The sequence below is a fragment of the Acomys russatus genome, chromosome 29, assembly GCF_903995435.1.
Source record: "Acomys russatus chromosome 29, mAcoRus1.1, whole genome shotgun sequence".
Taxonomy (NCBI): Eukaryota; Metazoa; Chordata; class Mammalia; order Rodentia; family Muridae; genus Acomys; species Acomys russatus.
The window spans coordinates 30,156,638-30,166,007 of NC_067165.1; the positions used below are offsets into that span (position 1 = coordinate 30,156,638).

At 50.2% G+C, this 9,370-nt stretch overlaps 1 non-coding gene across 1 annotated transcript; it reads left to right on the plus strand.

Annotated features, from left to right (window-relative positions):
- The first annotated feature begins 3,605 nt into the window (after window positions 1–3,605).
- On the plus strand, window positions 3,606–3,678 carry Trnar-ucu (transfer RNA arginine (anticodon UCU)). The gene has a single exon. It is a non-coding gene; the product is annotated as a tRNA-Arg (tRNA).
- Window positions 3,679–9,370: the final 5,692 nt, after the last annotated feature.

Sequence of the window (9,370 nt, forward strand, 5' to 3'; positions counted from 1 at the left end):
TGCCAGGCAGGTGAGGAAGGCCACCCTCGGAGCTTTACCCTAATCCCACCCTGTGCTAGGCAGGCAATGGGGTCAGGCTTCGAGGGGGCTGGACCCCGGAACTACCAGTTTCGGGCGATCAGTTAGAGCCGGGGCTGCAGCTGAGAGCGGACCGGGCTGGGGGAGGCATAGGGCGGTAATAAGAAACAACAGGATGTTCTGCTTTTATTAGCCCTAGGGCTGCGCAGCTGCAGGTGAGTAATCAGATTTCTGCGGCGTCCTGTTTTCTCCGCTGCCTGGCGGTTCCTCGACACCCACTCACCTGCCACCAGCCACTGGAGGGAGGGCAAGCAGAAGGGAGGATGGGCGTGGGGACCGCCTGGGTCCCTCGCCCACGCCAACGCACCCGCGGAGACCGGTGCACCTGCTGAGCTCGCTGCGGGATGCTCAGCTTTCGCTGCTGCTGAAGGGAGGGGCCGCCCACTCACAGACAGGCCCCCTTGGTCCCAAGCCCGAGCCGAGGATAACAACCTGAGAGGTTGGCTGCTGAGCCTCAGTTGCGGCCTCTCAAACAGGACATCCCTTCCCTGGGTCAGGCTGGCGATAATGTCCCAGTAACTCAGGCGTCTGGAGGAAGAGGCAAGACTCTAAACTATACCTTGCCTCAATTTCTCAAAATGAGAGTAAGCGACCCGTCTTCAGAACAGATGATGCCGCGGCTTTGGTGCTGCACGCCTGTAATCCCGTCTTGATCAGCCAGGAGGCTGAAGCAAGGGCATGGTGATTCTGAGGCTAGCATGGGCTAAGTGTTGAGACCCTTGTTTTCTTTCTTCTTTTATTTATTTATTTTTATTTATTTATTTTTTCAGGACAAGAGTTTCTCTATGTACCTCTAGCTTTTGGGGAACTCACTTTGTAAATCGGGCTGGCCTTGAAATCTGCTAGCCTCCACCAGGGATTTGAGACCTTCCGTTAGTTTGTGTGTATGTTTGTTTTGAGACAGGGTTTCTCTGTTACACAGAGCCCTGGCTATCCTGGACTCTCTTTGTAGACCAGGCTGGTCTCGAACTCAGAGATTCACCTGCCTCTGCCTCCTGAGTGCTGGGATTAAAGGCGTGTACCACCACGCACGGCGTAGAGACCATATCTCAGTAACAGAAACAACCTAGGGGCTACGCATGTAGCTCAGTTGATGCTTTAGGCCCTGGGTTCATCCCTAGTACCTTGTTAACCACACATGATGGTGCACACCTAAAACCTCATTATTTTTGAAAGGTAGAAACAGGAAGATCAAGGCCAACCTGGTCCAAGTGAGTCCCAGGCCAACTACAAACATACAGGGAGAACTTATCTTTAAAAAAAAAAAAAGTGGAGGAGGGTGGGGAAGTGGGGAGGGCTGGAGAGGTGAGGTAGCTCAGCTGTTAGACACTGGCTGGTCTTTTAGAGAGATCTGGCTTCGATTCCCACCACCCACATGGCAACTCAAAACCATCTGTAACTCCAGTTCCAAGGGGTTTGATGCTGCCCTTTTTGGGGACCAGGCACACACACGTGGTACACAACGTACATGCAGGTGAGACGTTCAACATTCATACACATAAGATAAAATAAATAAACCTTAAAAAAAGAGGAAGAAGACAATGAGCTGGGTGTGGTGGCACACACCTGTAACCACAGCATGGAGACAGAGGCAGGAAGTCAGTTTAAGATCATTCTTGGCTATGTAGTAAGTTCCAGGCCAATCTAGACTGGACACCACACCGGGCATGTTAGAGAGCCATGCAGCACCTGTCACTTGGTTATGGCTCCAGTGCCTTTGTCCCTGTTCTTTGCCCCTGACTGGCATTCCCTCTTACTCAAAGATACTGGGTTTCTTTTGTTGCTGTTGGTTTTTTGAGGCAGGGTTCCTCTGTGTAGCCTTGGGTGTCCTGGACTCACTTTGTAGACCAGGCTGGCCTTGAGCTCACAACCATCCACCTGCCTCTGCCTCCTGAGTGCTGGGATTAAAGGCATGCACCACCAAGCCTGGCGACACTTGGGTCAGAGCCAAAGATTGTGATCTGTAAAATTGGTCACTGACTCCATCCCTCACTGGGCAGAGAGCTCTAAAGACCAACAAGAAAGCACACCCAGCATTTTACGCTGTACAGAATGGTAATTATTCCTTTTGGAACGAATCCAGAGTCCTTCAGGGTCAAGGATTTATTATTTCAAGTCAGGCTGGGAGGCTGAGGATGTAGCCCCGAATGCTTGCTGAGCTGAGTGTGCATAAGATTCCGGGTTGTATGATCACTGCGGCAATAACTCACTGGCTTGTCGAGCAAGGAAGGGAACAAGAAGAAGCCATTTGAGACTCTCAGATGCACATTACGGACGCTATAGTAACTGCCTGTGTCATTCACTGAGAGCTGGACGCAGCAGAGAGAATAACTGTATTCATCAAGAATCTTGGTTTTGCCAGAAACTTGCTTCAAACTTTTTTTTTAATTATCTTTTTTTAAATTAATTAATTTATTTATTATGTACAGTGTTCTGCCTGCATGTATACCTACCTGCAGTCCAGAAGAGGGCACCAGATCTCATTATAGATGGTTGGGAGCTACCATGTGGTTGCTGGGAATTGAACTCAGGACCTCTGGAAGAGCAGCCAGTGCTCTTAACCTTTGAGCCATCTCTCCAGCCCCTTCAAACTGGTTTTTAAAAAACCAGCTGGGCGGGCTGGAGAGATAGTTCAGTGGTTAAGAGCTCCACCTGCTCTTTCAGAGGTCCTGAGTTCAATTCCCAGCAACCACATGGTGGCTCACGACCACGTATCATGTGATCTGATGCCCTCTTCTGCAGATAAAGCACTCATATACAATAAATAAATAAATAAATCTTAAAAAACAAAAATCTACTCTTTAAAAAAAAAAAAAATCAGCGGGGCATGGTGGCCTATGCCTTTAATCCCAGCACTCAGGAGGCAGACGCAAGCGGATTGATGTGAGTTCAAGGCCAGCCTGGTCTACAAAGGGAGTCTAGGACAGCCAAGGCTACACAGAGAAACCCTGTCTCAAAAAGCCAAAAAAAAAAAAAAAAAAAAAAAAAGTAAAATAAATAAAAATAAAAAAACCAACAACAGCCGGGCAGTGGTGGCGCACGCCTTTAATCCCAGCACTCTGGGAGGCAGAGGCAGGCGGATCGCTATGAGTTCGAGGCCACTCTGGTCTACAACAAGAGTCCAGGACAGCCAGGGCTCTGTTACACAGAGAAACCCTGTCTCAAAACAAAACAAAAACAAAAAAACAAACAACAACAAAAACCCAACAATCCAAAGGGAAGGAAGTTAAAAAGTGAAGTGGCTCCTTTATCCTGGTGTTTCTAGTGTGAGTCAGACTTCAGGCGTGGATCCAGGGTTCCTAATGCTGTCTTCAGCAGAGTCTTAACTATGAATGCCTGGCTAGCCTGCAACTCCCTGAAGACCAGCCTGGCTTTAGACTCACACACCTACCCACCTCTGCCTGCAATGCTGACAACATTGGGGATGTTTCTCATTATGCCAATCATTGTCTTTTTTTTTTTTTTTTTTTTTTTTTGTTCATTTGTTATTGAGACAGGGTTTCTCTGTGTAGCCTTGGCTGTCCTGTGCGTTGGTGGTATAGTGGTGAGCATAGCCTGCCTTCTAAGTAGTTGACCCGGGTTCGATTCCCGGCCAACGCACCAGATGTTGACTCTGTTTCTTAGCAATTAAACTTTATTATACAACCCAACTAGCTTATACAAGAAGGAAAAGGGTTGAAGGGACAAAAGAGTGAACCTTCCGGTAGCCGTTCCACGGGACGGGTCCTTAGGTGTCTCTCTGGCCCGCGTGCTGGTCCAGCTGGTCCACTGCTCTACACGCTCTCTCTCGCCCAGCTGACTTTGTTGTTCTCTCTTCCCCAACTCCCTGAGTCACGTGGGAAGGACCGGCTCCTTCTCCCGTGAGGGTCCATTAGAAAGACAATAGTCCAGGTGGGGTTCCCAGGACTGCTTCCTGAATTCCAGACCCAGGATGGCTCCACTCAGTCTGTCGCAAGGTATTCATGGGGTGCCCCAAGGGTAAAGCCCGCCAAGACTGCTCCCACCTGTGACAAGGCTTATTCTTTCCCACACTAACTTTGTAGACCAGGCTGGCCTCAAACTCACAGCGATCCGCCTGCCTCTGCCTCTGGAGTGCTGTGATTAAAGGCGTGCGCCACCACCGCCCGGCTTCATTACTGTCTTAAACAGAGCAGCAATGATTATCTATGACAATGTGACCCTACTACCCAATAAGGCTGGGCCTGTTGACTACTGGTCCTTCCCTTCCTCTGTACCCTCAGTTAGTTCTATGCAAGTTTCCCAGGGTCTCTGAAGGGGCTGGAGTAAGCAGATGGTAAATAGTTAGCTGAAGGGGGCAGGGAACTCCATCTATGCAGCTATGGGAGGGCTCTCCCCATGCTTGGGTGGGAGTTTTAGTGCTGTGGCTGTTTGGGGCTCACCCACACTCCTGTAGGTAACTCCTCCCCCATGCTCCTCTAAGTAAACCCAAAGCACACACACACACTATGGCATATGTGGAGATCAGAGGGTTAATTCGCAGGAGTGGAGTCTCTCCTGCTATGTAAATTCTGGAGATTGAACTCAGGTGAAGAGGATTCCCTGAGCCATGTCTCTAACCCTGGGTTTTCCATCCTACCTCGTCTTTCCTCTATAGTCCCAGGAAGGGACTTGACCACTCCTCGCATTTCAGATTGACGTAGTTTTCCTCACTAGCTAAAATCTCAGGGAGGACTCTGAATGGCTTAACTTGTATCACATGCCCAGACCTGAGCCAATTACTGTGTGAAAGAAAATGGGGTTCTGTAGGCTCTTATCAGTGGGTGGGGCTCCGGAGTGGACACCAGCCCAGCCCACCTCAAAGAAAAGAATTGAGAGGGAGCTGGGGGAACCTGCCAGGTAGGATGACGTCCTTGCCCCAGAGACTGCACACGTGTGACGCCAGCCTGGGGCTATGCAGCAAGACCCTGTCTCACAGCAAAGGAAAAAGAAAAGGAAGGCGTAGGGGCCAGAGAGAGCAGCTCAGAGTCAGGTGCTCATAAGTAGGGTCACCCTAGGTCACCAGTGCTGGGTGGGTGGGTGGGAGCAGCCTCCTGGGGTGACATATCACCACTTGAGAAAAAGGTGTCCCAGACCTGGGGAGGGACCAGCCAGGATTCCCATGGTGAGGCAGGGCAAGCTGGACAGGACAGGTTATGACCTCATCCGGAGAGTGAGAACGAGGATACAGCTTATCTTCAGGGCCCTCTTGCCTGTTAGTTGGATCAGGCACAGACTAGAGCTCTGGAGGAGCAGCTGAGACCTCAGCACCTTGCTTTAAGCAAGCCCTCCTGTCCATACCAGGAACTGAAGGTCACCTCAGAGAATCGGGGAGGGGCTACCTGGGCATGCATTCAGAAACCCTAGTGGGTCTCCTGGGCTCCTGTTTAGAGATTCCGTAGCTAAAAACCCCCAAAAGCAATTTCACTTGTGAGCATACTGATGTGTCCAACTTGTAATGGGGAAACTGATTCCAGAAAGGGACAAGTGACTGGGTCCCAAATGAGCTGGGACAAACATCATCTGGAGTATGAGGCATTGGATACCCATAACTATCCTTTTTCTCCACTCCAGTTATCTACTCCTCACAAAGGTCCTGTCCCCTTGCCCCTGGGTGGCAGTATCTATGGGCCCTGAGCATCCCCTGCGACACCGCACCTTCCTTTATCTCTGATTTTATAAGACAACTTATGGTGAATAATCAAGGGCAGCCACAGGTCTGGAAACAGCCAAACAACGTGGCCTATTGGCAGCACACTTAGAAGCAAACATGTAGGGCTGGAGAGATGGCTCAGGGGTTAATAGCACTGGCTGCTCTTCCAAAGGTCCTGAGTTCAATTCCCAGAAACCACATGGTGGTTCATAATCATCTATAATGAGATCTGGTGCCTTCTTCTGGCATGTAGGTGCACATGCAGGCAGAATACTGTATAAATAATAAAAACTTTTAAAATCTTAAGAAGAAGAAAAAGAAGAAGAAGGAGGAGGAGGAGGAGGAGGAGAAGAAGAAGAAGAAGGAGAAGGAGAAGAAGAAGAAACACGAAGTGTAATTGGGCCAGCAAGATAGCCCAGTGGGTAAAGGTGCTTGCCTCCAAGCTTGAGGACCCAAGTTCAATCCCTGGAACCCAGATAGCAAAAGGAGCCAACTGACCCCCCACAAAGTTTTCTCTGACTTTAAAAAGAAATACAAAGAAAAATTGAGCTGCAGACTTCACAGTCATCCTATAAGTTTGGGGAGGTAAGGAAAGGCAGGCTGTCACGGGCATCAGTGACTCCCAAACAGTGGGAATCTTGTTCCCACCACAAGCTGCAGTCAGGATGGGGTGAGAAGACCTTCATGTGGACATGATGGGCACCCAAAGGAAGTGCTGAGTCCCAGTCATAAGGAGGGAACCTTATGGTAGTGACTAAACCTGTGGTGGCCCCTGTGGTCTGGCTGCCAGGGTTCCAATTCTGATCTGTCACTTCTTTCTCTCTCTCTCTCTCTCTCTCTCTCTCTCTCTCTTTCTTTCTTTCTTTCTTTCTTTCTTTCTTTCTTTCTTTCTTTAACGAGACAGGGTTTCTCTGTGTAGCCTTGGCTGTCTTGTCCTGGACTCACTTTGTAGACCAGGCTGGCCTTGAACTCACAGAGATCTGCCTGCTTCTGCCTCCCGAGTACTGGGATTAAAGGCGTGCCCCACCACGCCCAGTTGTTCTGTCATTTCTTAACTCTGTGCCCTCAGGACCCCAACTTTCTTTTCTGTAAGATGGGGATCATATCCCTTTAGGTACCTCCCTGGGTCGTTGAAAGGGTTAAAGGAAAATGAGGCATGTAGAAAGCTAGGGGAATAGCTTAGTGTGAAAAAACCTGAGTTCAACGTCCAAAACGTGTGTGTGTGTGTGTGTGTGTGTGTGTGTGTGTGTGTGTGTGTGTGTTCTTTGTTTTTTGAGACAGGGTCTAGGTACCCTGGGACTCACTCTGTAGACCAAGCTGGCTCTGAACTCACAGATCTGCCTGCTTCTGCCTCTCCAGTGCTGGTATTAAAGGTGTGCATCACTCTGACACACACACCCCAACACTGCCCCCCCTTTAAAGCTGACCTTAGTGGTACAAGCTTAGGAGAGAGAGACACACCCCTGCAGCTCCCTGGCAGGTGATCTAGTCAAGGTAGTGAGTTCCAGGTTAGTGAGGGACTCTCAAAAAACCAAGGTGGGGCCAGTGGGAGGGCTCAGTGGTCAGAAGCGCTTGCCATTCAAGGTCTGATGACCGTAGTCCAACCCTTGGGGGTCCCCCCCACCCCCGAGAGAGGGACAGAACTGACTGCAAGTCATCCTCTGACTGCCACATGAATGCTGTAGCATGCTTGTGTTCACGCACACACGCACGTGCACACATACACACACAGGCTCTCTCCACCCTATACACTCAATAATAATAATGAATAAAACAAGCAAATGAAAGCCAAGGTGGCTAGCACCTGAAGCATGACAAGCCAAGGTTGTCTGGGCTCCACGTGCACACCCACACACACGGATGCACACCTACAAACGTGTCCTTGCACATACAGAAGCATGCAAATAGGTACACACAGAGAAAGTGTGGAACCTCATACTGAAGGTAACTGTAAGTTCAGCTCTGATACACTCATTCTGTCTTCCACTCCTTCATCCATCCATTCATTATTTTATTCATCCGTCCATCTGTCCATCTGTCCAGCACATCAGTGCACGGCTTCTATTTTGTGTGGCCCTTTGCTCTAGCTGCCAGCTATGCCCACCAACAATGCTATGGACACTTCCAGGTCCCACAGCTGGCTCCTGGCCTCTGACCCTGGCTAGGAAGGTAGACAGAACTTAGAGGGACAGTTGAGAGGAGCTGAAGTCTTGAATGTCCTGCATGAATATCCAGGTCCCTAACTGTGTCTTCAGTTGTGACCTCCTCTTCCTGTCCTGAAAAACCCGGCCTGCTGCAGTGGGAACTTCCTGCTTGGTTTCTAGGCCTGCCTCTCTTCTCTCCTCTAATTCTGTGTGTGCTGGTTGAATGAAATACTGTGTCAAATGCTCAAGGGCTGGTGACTTATTTATTTTGGGGGGGGGGTTGAGACAGGGTTTCTCTGTGTAGCCTTGGCTGTCCTGGGACTCACTTTGTAGACCAGGCTGGCCTCGAACTCACAGCGATCCACCTGCTTCTCCCGAGTGCTGGGATTAAAGGTGTGTGCCACCACGTCCGGCAAGGGCTGGTGACTTCTTAAAAAGTCCCAGCTAGTGACTGTGGGTCCATGCTGGGACACAACACTCAGAGTCCACCTTCCTCACTGTAATGATCTTTAATTTTCTCTGCCATCCCATCTGCACAGGTGACAAACCAGAGGGTCAGAGAGGTGGCAAGGCTTGCCAGGGTGACAGATCTCAGGAGCCAAATGTGCCATACCCCTAACCACTACCAACTTCCCCCGCAGTGCGTGAAGTCCCTTGGCCCTCTCCCTGGAACCTGAAGGTGGACGACTCAGTTCATGCCTCAGGCAGGTACATTGAATTGGTCAATTGATCCCTGTCAAGGATGAAGCCTCAGACCCAACTAGGCTGAGGCCCTGTCCTCCTTGAGCTTCCTCTTGAGCCCTTGTCACTGGCAGGCCCTGGCCCAGGTGGGGTGGGGGCCAACGGGCGACAATGACCGATTTAGAAAGTAAAGTTGCTTCTCAAACAAATAAGAAAGAAGAGGAGAGAAAGCATGGCCTGCCCGCTTCCTGCCCCACTCTCTCCCCTGCACCTGGGCCCCAGCTGCGGCTCCTCCAGGCTTGTTTGTGCATCCTGCCCGGGAGCCTCTTCTTCTTGTCCCAGGCCCCTCCCCTGGGCTTGAATGATTGTGGAGCCCATGGAAATAAACCCCTCTGTGATTGTTGTATTGTCATGGTCTGGAGCATTGTGTAGGACAATGCCAGTAATCACCACACCGGGGGGCCTTCCTGCACAGTCAAGGACCAGAGAGTGCTACCAGCCCAGCCCCCACTTCAGGCTGAGCAGCCTGCTGCTTCCCTCATCCCGGTTCCTTGTCTGGACATAGAAAGCGAGGTTCAAGCCAGGCGTGGTGGCGGCGCACGCCTTTAATCCCAGCACTCGGGAGGCAGAGGCAGCCTCGTCTACCAAGGGAGTCTAGGGCAGCCAAAGCTACACAGTGAAACTCTGTTTCAGAAAAAAAAAAAAAAAAAAAATTTTTTTTTTTAAAAAGAAAGTGAAGTTCAGTGCTCTTAATGGTAGCTGCATAGCCAATGAAACCCAGGTCACATGGGGACACAGTTTTGAGGCCTGCTGGGAA